The sequence below is a fragment of the Ranitomeya variabilis genome, chromosome 1 (genome assembly GCF_051348905.1).
Source record: "Ranitomeya variabilis isolate aRanVar5 chromosome 1, aRanVar5.hap1, whole genome shotgun sequence".
Lineage (NCBI taxonomy): Eukaryota > Metazoa > Chordata > Amphibia > Anura > Dendrobatidae > Ranitomeya > Ranitomeya variabilis.
In genome coordinates this window covers 135,015,866-135,030,618 of record NC_135232.1, presented here as the reverse complement: position 1 = coordinate 135,030,618, position 14,753 = coordinate 135,015,866, and positions in this window count along the sequence as shown.

The following is a 14,753-nucleotide window of genomic DNA, read 5'->3' as shown; positions in this document are numbered from 1 at the left end:
TCTGCCCCTGCCTGGTGTTGCCCTCAACTGAATAAAGCTGAGCTTCAACCTTCTGGCTCTCATTAAGTGTTTTTTAAAAAACAAAATGGTGGTTAGGGCCTACTAACGGCTTCTGCCCCTCCCTGGTGTTGCCCTCAACTGAATAAAGCTGAGCTTCTACCTTCCGGCTCTGATTAACTGCTGTTTTTAAACACATTGCTGGTTCCGGCCTACTAACGGTGTCTGCCCCTGCCTGGTGTTGCCCTCAACTGAATAAAGCTGAGCTTCAACCTTCTGGCTCTCATTAAGTGTTTTTTAAAAAACAAAATGGTGGTTCCGGCCTACTAACGGTGTCTGCCCCTGCCTGGTGTTGCCCTCAACTGAATAAAGCTGAGCTTCAACCTTCTGGCTCTCATTAAGTGTTTTTTAAAAAACAAAATGGTGGTTAGGGCCTACTAACGGCTTCTGCCCCTCCCTGGTGTTGCCCTCAACTGAATAAAGCTGAGCTTCTACCTTCCGGCTCTGATTAACTGCTGTTTTTAAACACATTGCTGGTTCCGGCCTACTAACGGTGTCTGCCCCTGCCTGGTGTTGCCCTCAACTGAATAAAGCTGAGCTTCAACCTTCTGGCTCTCATTAAGTGTTTTTTAAAAAACAAAATGGTGGTTCCGGCCTACTAACGGTGTCTGCCCCTGCCTGGTGTTGCCCTCAACTGAATAAAGCTGAGCTTCAACCTTCTGGCTCTCATTAAGTGTTTTTTAAAAAACAAAATGGTGTTTAGGGCCTACTAACGGTGTCTGCCCCTCCCTGGTGTTGCCCTCAACTGAATAAAGCTGAGCTTCAACCTTCTGGCTCTCATTAAGTGTTTTTTTAAAAAACAAAATGGTGGTTAGGGCCTACTAACGGTGTCTGCCCCTCCCTGGTGTTGTCCTCAACTGAACAAAGCTGAGCTTCCACATTCTGGCTTTCGGCCTATACTATCAGATATTAAACTGCATTTGGCCTACTAGTGTGGTTAGGCCCTTGAAACAGTGTCTGCTGCTCTTGGGTTTGCTACTCCACTGAACAAAGCAATGCCGCCTGTTTAGTCCTGTTACCAATTTTGATCTGCATTTAGCCTACTTTATTCTTTGGCCCTATATCTGTTTCCTCATCATCCTGCCCATTGCCCAGCCACTGCTAGATGAGTCTGCTGGTACATTGACCTAGACCACTACATTCCCCTTGTACTCTACACAGCCAGAATCTGACCCTGCTGAAAGTAAGGTTCCCCTTCCCGCATATTATACCACCTTACACAGGGACAAAGAGGAAGGTGCAGATGAAAGTGCAGGTTCCTTCATCAGGTGGGGGGGCATACTCGTTGGCGACGTCACTGGCACAGGGCCACTCAGAGTACGCAAAAGTGTCGCTGCTGGTGGGAGGCGCCCCCGCCATGCAAACACACCGCCGTACTTTGAGGGGCCCTGTGCCAGTGCCAATGCGAACGAGTGGGCCCCCCCTGCTTGCTCAGGATCACAGCACTTGCAACGTTGAAATACTTACCTCTCCCTGCTCCACCGCCATGACGTAGTCCATGTTTCCTGGGCCCACTAAAACCTTGAACCAGCCCTACCCCCACAACTTTTGCCAAATGACCCCCAATTTCCAGTGCCCAACTATTATTATAAAGTTAATTAAGATTGACAAGCTTCAGAAAACAAGAATGGATGTTTTTGGCAGTAAAATGTGCACTGTAGGTGTTTTCCTGGCCTCCACTCACTGCCGGCTATGCTTCCCCATTGACTTGCATTGGGTTTCGTGTTTCGGTCGATCCCCGACTTTTAGCGATAATCGGCCGACTTCACTCGACTCGACTCTGGACTAAATCGGGTTTCACAAAACCAGACTCGATCTTAAAAAAATGAAAGTCGCTCAACCCTAATAGTCACAAGCCATCAAACAAAGAAGAACTGCTTACATTTTTGAACCAGGAGTGGCATTAAAGTCACCCAAATGCAGTGTGAAAGACTGGTGGAAAGCATGCCAGGACGCATGAAAGCTGTGATTAAAACTCATGGTTATTCCACAAAATATTGATTTCTGAACTCTTCCTGAGTTAAAACATTAGTATTGTTTTTTTTCTAAATGATTAACTTGTTGTTTGTTTTTTTGCATTATTTGACGTCTGCAAGCAATGCATTTTTTTTGTTACTTTGACCATTTCTCATTTTCAGAAAATAAATACAAAATGTATTGCTTGGAACTTCAGAGACATGTTGACAGTTTATAGAATAAAATTAAAATATAAAAGCAATTTACATTTTACTCAAAAATATACCTATAAAGAGAAAAGTCAGACAAACTGAAAATTTTGCAATGGTCTCTTAATTTTTGCCAGAGCTGTATGCATGTGTGTATGTATGTACTCTGTTTATACATGTATGTTTGCATTTCTGTGTTCTGTGTATACATATGTGTCTGCATGTTTGTACTCTGTGTATGTGTGTGTGTCTGTATATGTACTCTTTGTATATACGTGTGCATGAATGTATGTTCCTGGTGTATACATTTGTTTATGTATGTGCTCTTTCTATGTATGTGCTCTGTGTATAGGTGTCTGCATGTGCTCTGAGAATACATATTGACTGACGAGCAAAAGGTTAACAATATTTTTAACTTTTGACTTTCATACGCTAACCATCTGCTTTGAATATGAGACTACCATCATTTTATAGACAATCATCTTGGCCATCTATTATACATAAATTTGACTTGCAACTATTTTGCATATGATTAGTTATGCAGATTCTTGTCATGTCATTTTATTTTTACTGTTTTGTAAACCCACCTTTGACTTTCAACACTGCTTGAATCCTTCTGGGCATGATCTTGATCAGATTTAAAGGGAAGGTGCCACCAGTTTTCTTGTAGTTTGTTTTTTTGTGAAATTGAGCTTAAAATAGTAATCTAAATTTATTAATGCAATGTTTGCACTGTTTGCAAACATTTGTATATGAAAAATATTATATATTTTCTTGCAAATATATATATTTACCACTAGGGGGAGCATTTTCCATTTTAGACCTCAAGCAGCTATAGTGAGACTTACCAGCTTTACTGTTAGCTGGAAAATTGGGGCAGTAACTGCTGACATCACCATTCCCCTCCTCTTTTGGGTCGTCTGGTATCCCTGGGGCAGAATGAAGAGCAGCATCACAGGGCAGCACCATTTTGTGTGTGACTGCAGGGGGAGAGGAGTGCATAGGAGGGAGAGCGAACAGGCACAGGGGGATGAAGAGCACACATAGGGGGAGAGACAGCCCCATGTGGAGAGACAGTCACCTCCAGGGTCACAGAGGGAAATATATGGGGGAAGGAACAGCTTGACTGCAGCACAGAGTATTTCAGGAGAGCAGTGTGCTGGTCTATGGGGGTTCATAGAGGAGCTATATGGTGGAAGGAGCAGGGTGACAGGACCACAGAGTATTTCAGGAGAGCAGTGTGCTGAACTATGGGAAATCACAGAGGAGATACAGTATATGGGGGAAGGATATATGATCCCTGTTGTGTGCATGCTGCTTCTCTCCCATTTAGTGAATAACATTCTTGCCATCCCCCCTTCCCCCACCTCAATCCATGTCCTGTCAGCTTTCCTGCTCTCTCTCCAGGTGTCAGCTCCCTCTCTGCAGGCTGTGAGTGCAGCTTACCGGAGAGCACTGGGACTGTGTGTGAGAAGTTAGGTGGAGACAGAGCAGGAGAAGCCCACAGGGCAGCGTGTGAGCCGGAGCAGAGGATGTCTGCTCAGGATGCACAGTGCAGTGCCTGGAGTACAGGACAGAGGAGCACAGAGGTAACTCATCCGCACTCCCCACTCTCCATCCTCCGGCTCCAGTGAGCACTTCTATCCTGTGCATACTGGTTGACTCACTTGGGTATGTATACAGCTCTTTGTTCAATTCTGCCCACAAGTGTTTGATTGGTTGAAGTCTGGGGATTGTGGGAGCTAAAATAGCATCTTTACTTCATTGTCATTAAACCAATTCTTCACCAATGTCAACGTACGCTTTGGGTCATTGTCCTGCTGGAACACTATGGCAACATTTCTCAATCTGTTTTCCCCTTTTCCCCTTGTTTCTTCCAGACCCAATTGCACCCATCAGAGCATAGTCTATTCACTTTTATCTCATCGCTCCAAATCACCCGTTTCCAATCTTTTACAGTCCACTTTTCATACTTTTTTGCTAGTTCAAGCTGATGATTCTTATGACGATAGTAAAGTCAAGGCTTTTTCACCTTTTTTCAAGCCACCATTTCAGACTTAATTAACGTGCATCGCATGGTGCATGTATCACCAAACGATCTATCTCCACTTCTGTGTTTGTGGCGCCAGAACTGACAAACCTTGTGATGATCCAAATTGTTAACTCTGATGTTTTGCCTAGGACATCCTTTTGGCTTTTGATTGGAATCACACGCTTCATTTCATATTCTTCCAACTGTCATAGCACTCGATTGATTCCGTTTGGTAATTTTCTTGGACGAGAGAACGCTATCGACGAGCTGGATCTTCTTCACGGCTGCTCCTTGATTCGAACCAGTGACCTTTCTCTTTCCCATGCCAATTTTTCTCAGAAGAGGCAATTTGCATATTATACTTTCTCTTGGTAATCAATCTAATAACACACTGAGCTATTAGGGAATGTGAGAACAAGTTGTAATTTGTAGTACACAGGAAGAGAAAGATTTTTCCACCACCAGGAGCAAATCAGTAACAATGCAGTGACATGACAAGAGTTTGCATAAATAATCATATGCTAAACAGTTGCAATTCAAATTTATTAATGAGATAGACAAGATGATTGTCTATAGAATGATGGTAGTCTCATGATCAAAGCAGTAGTGGATGGTAATATATGGGGCCTGAATGTCAAAAGTTCAAAACATTGTTACCCTTTTGCTCGTAAGTGTATGTCTGTATGTATGAGCTCTGTGTATGTGTGCTTTGTATATACATATATGTCTTTATGTAAGTATGTGCTCTGTCCATACATACAGCTCTGGCAAAAATTAAGAGACCACCACATCAAAACCCTGTCATGGGCAGCCCAATCTCCAGACCTGAACCCCATTGAAAACCTCTGGAATGTAATCAAGAGGATGACGGATAGTCACAAGCCATCAAACAAAGAAGAACTGCTTAATTTTTGCCCCAGGAGCAGTGTGAAAGACTGGTGGAAAGCATGCCAAGATGCATGAAAGCTGTCATTAAAAATCATCGTTATTCCACAAAACATTGATTTCTGATGTTTCTTCCGGAGTTAAAACATTAGTATTGTTGTTTCTAAATGATTATGAACTTGTTTTCTTTGCATTATTTGAGGTCTGAAAGAACTGTTTTTTTTTGTAATTTTGACCATTTCTCCTTTTCAGGAAAAAATATACAAAATTTATTGCTTGCAAATTCGGAGACATGCCAGTAGTTTATAGAATAAAAGAAAAATGTACATTTTACTCAAAAATATACCTATAAAAAGAAAAATCAGACAAACTGACCATTTTGCAGTGGCCTCTTAATTTTTGCCAGAGCTGTGTGTGTCTGCATATATGTGCTCTGTGAATATGTGTGCATGTGCTATGTGAATACATGTGTGTATGCATATACAGGTGCAAAAATAAAATTTCCTGGTAGATGGCTGTGCTGACTTTGGTCTTGAAAAGCCAGAGTGAACCTACCCAAGTAGATGACATGGCTCCCCAAACTATTACTGACTGTGGAAACTTCACACTAGACCTAAAGCAGCTTGGATGGTCTGTCTCTCCACTCATCCTCCAGACTTTGGGACCTTGATTTCTAAGGTCTAGTGTGAAGTTTCCACAATCAATGAAGGTTTTGGGAGCCATGTCATCTGCTGGTGTAAGTCCACTGTGTTTTATTAAGACCAAAGTCAGCGCATCTGTATTCCAGGACATTTTAGAGCACTTCATGCTTTCCTCTGCCGACAAGCTTATTGGAGATAGAAATTTCATTCTACAGCAGGAATTTGCACCTGTCCACACTGCCAAAAGTACCAATACCTGGTTTAAAAACAACAATATCACTGTGCTTGATTGGCGAGTAAACTCGTCTGACCTTAACCCCTTAGAGAATTTTTGGGGTATTGTCAACAAGAAGATGAGACACCAGACCCAACAATGCAGACGAGCTGAAGGCTGCTATCAAAGCAACCTGGGCTTCCATAACACCTCAGCAGTGCTACAGACTGATCACCTCAATGCCACGCCGCGTTGATGCAGTAATTGATGCCAAAGGAGCCCCGACCAAGTATTGAGTGCATTTACTGAACATACATTTCAGTAGGCCAAATTTTCAGGATTTTAAAATCATTTTTTTTAATCTGGTGCTAAAAAGTATTCTAATTTACTGAGATAGTTTTCATTGGCTGTAAGCCATAACCATCAACGTTAACAGAAATAAAGACTTGAAATATATCACTCTGTTTGTAATGACTCTATATAATATGTGAGTTTCACTTTTTGTATTGAAGAACTGAAATAAATGAACTTTTTGATGATATTCTAATTTTGTGAGATGCACCTGTATGTGCCCTGTGTATACATATGTGTGTATGTGCTCTCTGTATACATGTTTGTGTGTATGTTTGTCCTCTTTTCATGCATGTGTTATGTGTATTCCTATGTGTATGTTTAACATGCCGTGTGTATTGTGTTATAATGTCAAGTCTAACTGGACATAGAAACACATCTGTGTACACCACTATTTGATCATGGAACATAGGGAAGGGGTGAAGAAGGAAAGGGATGTGTAATAAAATATTACCTTTATCCTCTTCACCCCCAGAGCTTTTTTCGGTTTTGCATTTTCGTTTTTTGCTCCCCTTCATCCCAGAGCCATAACTTTTTTATTTTTCCGTCAATATGGCCATGTTAAGGCTTGTTTTTTGCAGAACGTGCTGTACTTTTGAAAAACACCATTGGTTTTACCATTTCCTGTACTAGAAAACAGGAAAAAAATTCCAAGTACGGTGAAATTGCAAAAAAAGTGCAATCCCACACTTGTTTTTTGTTTGGCTTTTTTACTAGGTTCACTAAATGCTGAAATTGATCTATCATCATGATCCTCCAGGTAATTATAAGATTATAGACACCAAACGTGTCTAGGTTCTTTTTTATCTAAGTGGTGAAAAAAAATTCCAAACTTCGTTTAAAAAAAAAAAATTGCACCATTTTCTGACACCCGTAGCTTCTCCATTTTTTGTGATCTCGGGTTAGGTGAGGGCTTATTTTTTGCAGACTGAGCTGTTGTTTTCAAATATATCATATTGGTGCAGATATAATCTTTTGATTGTCCATTATTGCATTTTAATGCAATGTTGTAGCCAGGTATTCATTGTCCCAGGTAATTGCCAGGCTAATTAACTGGGCTGATACTCTCAGACCTCTGCCAGACATATATTCAACTATGTGTGTTAGGTGCTGATATTCTCCCGCTGTACAGGGTAGATCCCAAGCCTTGCCCGCATCTGCGGTCTCCCATCCAGATTTGGCCGCTGCGGGTGCTGCTGAGCATAGACGTCAGACCCAGCGTCTTGCTTAGGCTGGTGCTATTCATCTGGTTACTGCTGGTTTTTAAGCCAAGCCTATGGTAACCAGTGGTAGGCAGCGACGAGCAAATGCTCTGGAGACTAAGTGCAGAAATCACCTTACTGAGCATGCTTATGATGTGGCGATGTCTCATTGGTGGTCGGTCGTTAGCTGCTTTGGTGGTGATGTGGCAACTCTGGATTGCTCCACGGGCAAGGTCCTATCTGACTGGACTTGAGCTTTACATATAAAAGCCTCTCAGAGGCGCATGTTGGTATCAACCTCTTTCCGTGTGAGAATAATACATTGCAGCAGTGTGGTTTTTGTCAGCATGTGCTCAGGGTGATCGGTAAGCCGTTAGAATTCTGGCACCTCCGGAGAGGATTTGGTTGATTGCTGCTGCTGACTGCTTTATTACTGTTTGCTACTTGTTCCGTTAGTGGGCTTTGATCCCTGTAAGGTTAACAGAGATCGTGTCTAGCGTCATATATTGTTTGTTACTGTGTGCGTGTGACACAGCTCTATTGCAGAGCATCTGCTTCGTTACTGTGTGCAAGTGACACAGCTCTATTGCAGAGCATCTGCTTTGTTACTGTGTGCAAGTGACACAGCTCTATAGCAAAGCATCTATTCTGTTTCTGTGTGCGACTGACACAATTTCGTGTGCTATTCACTGAGTGACGTGTAACTCAGTACGAGCTAGCAATCGCTCGCTATGTGTTCTGCCATTGTTCACATTAGCTGCAGTTTTACATCTCTGCACTGTGGACCCCGGGTTGCGATTGCACTTCTTTATTAAATTTATTTAGTGCATGCCGACAACCCTAACACTGTGTGATTTGATCTCTCTGTGTCTTGCGTTTTGTTTGCTTATCTTTGTTGCCTGGCCCTGGAACTCGTTCTGACCATACTTCTGTCTAAATTCTGTTCTGATTTGCTATCTGGTGGTATTCTGACCTAAGAACATTACCTAACGATGCCTTTGTCTCTTCCTTCTGTTTATGATGTACCCTCTTGGCTCCTGACTTCGGACTCCTTGACTATCCCATTTCACAGCTTGTCCATGAGATGTGACTCAGTGTCAAATCTCAGCAGCACATTGTCAGGTGTAAACTACAGATGTGCTGCTGATAACATGATACTGTATGGGAACAAATTGACCTATTAGACATTTTTCTGTCCCAATGATTCTTCGTTTGCGTGTGTAAAGAGGCCAGTAAACAAGTAACGAAGGATTGCTGATCGCGCTCGTTTAACAGCCTGGACTCAGCTCATGTAAATACATCCTGAATGTTTCTATGTGATGGTGCAATAGGCTACCATTTGGGGACCCACTTTTACCCAGGGCTCCACTTTATCTTAATCCAGCCGTGTAGGCAACAGCTATCGTGTATGGAGGCCCTTAATGATCCCAACAGCAATGCTGGTTCTATTTTACAGGTAAGAATGCATGCAGTCTCACATTTTAAAGAGTTAGGAGTTAAAAACGCATATTATTCATGGAGCGCCCCCACACCGCCGCAGGGCCGAGGGGTACCCGGAGCCGGGCCTCTAGGTCTCAGTCCTGGGGTTGTCACGGTGGCTAGACCCGGTCCGTGGCCCTGTCTGTCAATGGGGGACGTCCGGTGCAATAAGTGGTGTGGTAACGGTGCAGGTCGCGGTAAATAACGAGGACACCAGTTTGCAGTCTCTTTACCTCTTTACTGAAGATGTTGGAGACCTCAGTCCAGAGCGCTGTTAACTGGGTTTTCAGAGACCGGCCGGTCCAACGACACATCAGGAGTTCTCCTCACAGGTGGGAATCAGTATCTACCTTCTAGCGCTGTGTGTTGTAGTTCTTCCCTGCTGAGCTCCCGGGATAGTCCTCACAACTGTTTCTTTCTGTCTCTACTGTTCGTTCTCCGTCCTCCAGGTGATATGGTAGGACGCACCCGTATGACGGGGTAGGCCTGGAGTTCTTCCGGGACTCTAGAGTCGCCCCTCTCCCACAGCTGCCTCCGTTGTCTGCTTAGGTGTTAAGTGAGACAGCCAACCTGTAATTAGCTGTCCTGCCGTGGTTTGCAATGTACTTAAAGTCTCTTTCTTGCTCGGCGTTCCGGCCACCGATTGTTTGCGCCTCAGCAAGGTGCTGCCTCTTTCAACAAAACCCCTGCTGGTATTCTCCTTTTCTGTATTCCCGTTGTTTGCTGGTTAGTTCTGCTCTGAGGAGTCTGCCAGGATCCCCATCCCTGACAGGTCCTCTCACTAGCTCTTCCCAGCTACTTCTCCCTGTCTTCCTGTCCAACCCCCAGTTTTACCAGAGTTGTGAGGAGTGGCCTACTAGATAGGACCACCCCCCCTGGTGGCCGGAGTGTGAAGTGTGGTGAGAATGTACCTGGTCAGAGAAACTCCTTAGTGCAATCAGACGTACCATAGCTCCCCATAGTGGCGGAGCCACAGTACTGCAACAACCAGGACTCTGGGGTGCTGCACTCCCCCCCGGTTAAATCCAGTACTCCGGGACTGGGAAAACAAGAACAATAATACATGTTAACAGGAAACATACAAACTTTTGAAATAGCATAACAATTGAACATAACAATGCTTCCCTTTACGGGAGGTGAGGATTCTTGAACGTTGCAAAAGTTAGGTCATGCACAGTTTATGACTCTCAGTTCAGTGGTTGAAACAGCGGGGACCCCGGGTAAACAAAGGAGTCCCCCTTATGAAAGTTTTTGAGCAATTCACTGTCCATTACTCTATTGTCCATTTTAACAACCTGTAACAAAAAGATATGCATACAAACATTTTTAATGAAATAGCAGCCCTTATCAATACCTCCACATTTTGTAGCGGAGGGGAGTTTGGTTCTGTGTGCTGCGTGTGGACCTTCGCAGCGCAGGGGTTGCTATTGGCCTAACAGGGCCCGCTATGCTTGCTACCGCTGGTGTAGTGCGCTGTCTTCTAACTACACTTCTAGTGAGTCTGGGTAGCACTGGCAGGTTGGGGCTCTCAGAGCTGCTGCTATCAACAGTGGGTACGGCAGGCTCACTGATAGCAGAGGGAGGATTTGCCGGTTCAACGGTCGGCATGGCTTCTTCAGGCAAGGCTTGTTGAGGTTGCGGGGCCGGATGATCTGGTTCCACCATTGTTTCTGGCGGGTCCGGCTGTTCAAACATTACAACAGGTACCGCAACGGCTTGGTTTATCAGAGTCCAGGACTGGGGAAAGTCACCAAGGACAGTATGGAACATTTTCTCCTTTTCCACTGGCGGGGAGATTTCTGGGGCCGTGCCCCTCTCTTTCAATTTATCGGGGCAGACCTTAAGGTGATCCCTGGATACCGCTGTCGAGGTCTCCCCTTTGTCCTTGCTGATGAGACAGACCTTAGTGTTGTCGAAGTCGGATGGCAAGATGGTATACGGTTCCGCTTCCCATTGGTCATCGAGCTTGTGTAACCTCCTCTTTCGTTTAAGCACCTGCTCACCAGGTGACAGGGGAATCGCAGGAGCGTGTTGGTTGTAGTCCCTTTCTTGCCTCTGCCTAGCCTGGGCGAGACTTCTCTCCACACACTCTTGCACTTCGCGGTACCTTCGCTGCCTTTCTGCATCCCAATCCGCATCCGGCGAGGTATCTTCGGGTACTAGGACCCCCATGTCCAGATCAACAGGTAACCGACTAGACCTTCCTCGCATCAGGTACGCTGGAGTACAGTTGGTGGAACTTACTGGGATGTGGTTGTACATATCCACCAAGTCAGGCAACTTTGTCGGCCACAGATTCCGTTCCTCCACAGGCAAGGTCTTCAATAAATCGATTACTACCTGGTTCATCTTCTCGCACATCCCGTTGGTTTGAGGGTGATACGGTGTAGTTCTGATCTTCTTACACCCGTACAACTGGCAGAATTCTTGGAATACTTCTGCTTCAAAGGCAGGTCCCTGGTCGGTCAGTACCTTCTCTGGGTAGCCATGGGGCCTACAAAAGTGCTGCTGGAAGGCCCTGGCGGCAGTCCTGGCCGTTAGATCTTTAACAGGCACAACCACCAGAAACCTGGAGTAGTGGTCCACGATGGTAAGGGCGTAGATATAGCCCGACCGGCTAGGTGTCAGCTTCACATGATCCAGCGCGACCAGTTCAAGCGGCCGTTTGGTGATGATAGGCCGCAGGGGGGCCCGTTGGCTGTCACGGTCCTTTCTGCGCAGACTACATGGACCACACTCCCGACACCACTTCTCAATGGTTCTCTTCATGCCAATCCAATAGAACCTCCCTCGGAGTAGCTTCTCCAGCTTCTTCCATCCGAAGTGTCCGGCTCCATCATGGTAGGCTCCCAGAACCATGGGCGCATCTCGCCTTGGCACCACTATCTGCCACACCAATTCATGAGTACGTGGGTCGATGCTCCTCCTGCACAGCTTGCCATCATGGATAAACAGCTTGCTTCTTCCCTTCCACAGCTGTTGGGTTTCTTGTGGATCATCTGGGCCAGGGTGCAACCCAGCCTGCGTCAAGAGCTCCTTCACCTGACGGACCGCGGGGTCACTATCCTGGGTTTCTGCCCATCCGTGGTGGGGCAGGGGATTCAGCGTGGCATCCGGTTGGTTCTTGTGCCTGTTCTTCACATGGTGAGAGCTCTGAGTGGCTTTGGGGCGATGGAAGGCAGGCAGCTCCACCTCTTCAAGTGCCTCCGGGTCTTCTCCCACTTCTGGTAAATTGGGCATTCGGGACAAAGCATCGGCATTGGCATTCTGGTGCCCTGCCCGATATTTGATGGTGAAATCATAGTTGGACAGCCGGGCCATCCACCGCTGTTCCAAGGCCCCGAGTTTGGCGGTATCCAGATGCGTTAGCGGATTGTTGTCCGTGAAGACGGTGAATTTCGCGGAAGCCAGGTAGTGCTTAAACCTCTCCGTCACTGCCCAGACAAGGGCAAGGAATTCCAGTTTGAAGGAACTGTAGTTGTCAGGGTTCCTTTCCGTGGGACGGAGTTTCCTGCTGGCGTAAGCGATCACTCTTTCCTTGCCGTTCTGAACCTGAGACAGCACGGCTCCTAGTCCCACATTACTGGCATCTGTGTACAGCACAAACGGTTGGTCGTATTCGGGGTAAGCCAGTACCTCTTCCCCCGTCAGCGCCGACTTCAAGCAGGTGAAGGATTCCTCCAGCTCTTCGTTCCAATCAAAGGGGGTTTTCCTCCCCTTGGTCTTCTTTGGTTGGCCCACCAGCAGATTTTGCAAGGGTGCGGCCTTCTTGGTGAAATCCTTAATGAATCTCCGGTAGTAACCTACCAACCCGAGGAACTGCCGGACTTCGTGGAGGTCACTAGGCTTTGGCCAGTCCTGGATCACTGTGACCTTGTCGGGGTCTGGGGCCACTCCTTCAGCGCTCACTACATGGCCCAGGTACTGCACTTTAGGTTTCAGCAGATGACACTTGGACGGTTTCACTTTTAGGCCGAATTTGGACAAGGCTTCAAACACCTCGGCCAGGTGCTTCAGATGGTCTTCGTAGGTTTTAGAGAAGACTATGACGTCATCCAGATATAGCAGCACGGTTTCAAAGTTCCGGTGTCCCAGGCAGCTCTCCATCATCCTCTGGAACGTTCCGGGAGCATTGCACAATCCGAAGGGCATGTAGTTGAACTCACATAGGCCCATTGGCGTCGTGAAGGCCGTCTTTTCCTTGTCCGCCTCCGCCACAGGAACCTGCCAGTACCCACTGGTGAGATCTAAGGTAGAGAAATAGTTAGCAGATTTTAAAGCAGCCAGAGACTCCTCTATCCTGGGCAGTGGGTATGCGTCCTTATGTGTAATGCGATTCAACTGTCTGTAATCAACACACATCCTCATTGTACCATCTTTCTTTTTAACAAGGACTAACGGAGCCGCCCAGGGGCTACAGCTGTCTCTCACCACCCCAGCCTCCTTCATTTCCCGCAACATGTCCTTGGCACACTGGTAATGAGCTGGGGGTACAGGGCGATATCTCTCTTTTATGGGTCGATGATCTCCCGTGGGGATGTGATGTTGGATCCCTTTCACCTGTCCAAAATCTGAGGGGTGTTTGCTGAATACCTGTTCGTACTCGTGTACCACCCTGTAAGCCCCCTGTATTTGATGAGATGGGGTAGAGTCAGTGCCCACATGCAATTCCCGACACCAATCTTTCGAGGGCTCTGCAGAACCTTTGTTCTCCGCCACGTTTGACGGGCCCAAAGGTTCAGGTGTCTGTATTACACTATTATTGACAGTGAACAGTTTGGCGAGCGTAGTATACTTGGTTAGGTGGACCTCTTCCTCCCCACAATTGAGGACACGTACAGGCACTCTCCCCTGTCGGACGTCTACCACCCCCCGGGCTGTCAGAACAGTAGGCCTATTGTCTGAATATACAGGTTCTACCAAGGCCTGGTAGTCCTTACCCCTGAGGCCTATGGCTGCTCGACACCATATTAACATTTCACTCTTGGGAGGTATCGCGATGGGGTTTGAATCACTTACAGTGACACGACCAATCTCACCACCAGTCAGCTCTACCTGCTGTCTCTGCATCAGAGCTCTGATTTCCTTCTGCAGGGCACGTTGCTCACTGTGGCCAGCGTTTTCTGCCACCTGTTGTAACAAAACAATCACTTCTGCAAGACAATTTTCTATAACATTAGTACCAAGAGTCATCATGGGATTACATTCTCGACGATCAATATCTACAATCACAATCCCTTGGGCTTTCAATTCCACCCGCCCCACTTTGATGGTGACCTCCTTATACCCCACTTGTGGCAATGGCTGACCATTACTGGCGATTATGGTGAAATCATCATCAGGGCCACGAGTAATATCAGCGTCCTCCCAATACCGTTTGTAGAGCACGTAAGGTATAGTCGTCACCTGAGAACCGGTGTCCAGCAAAGCATTCAAGGGGATTCCATCAATCACTACAGGGAGAACTGGTCGTCCTCCAATATACTTGGTTCTCCAATGCTGCGGGCCTGACCGTCCTACTCCTGGGGGTTGGCCCTTTGCCCCAGGGGTTGCTCGTTTAAAGGACAGTACCTTGCAAGATGGCCCACCTGGTGACAGCGGCGGCAGATGGGTCGTCCATCCTGGTGGAAGCGATCGTCGGGCCGGCTCCTGATCGGCGGAGTCCTCCTCTGTCGCATCCAAGGGACATCCTCCGGGCTGGAAGCCAACTGGATCTTCTCTTTGGGG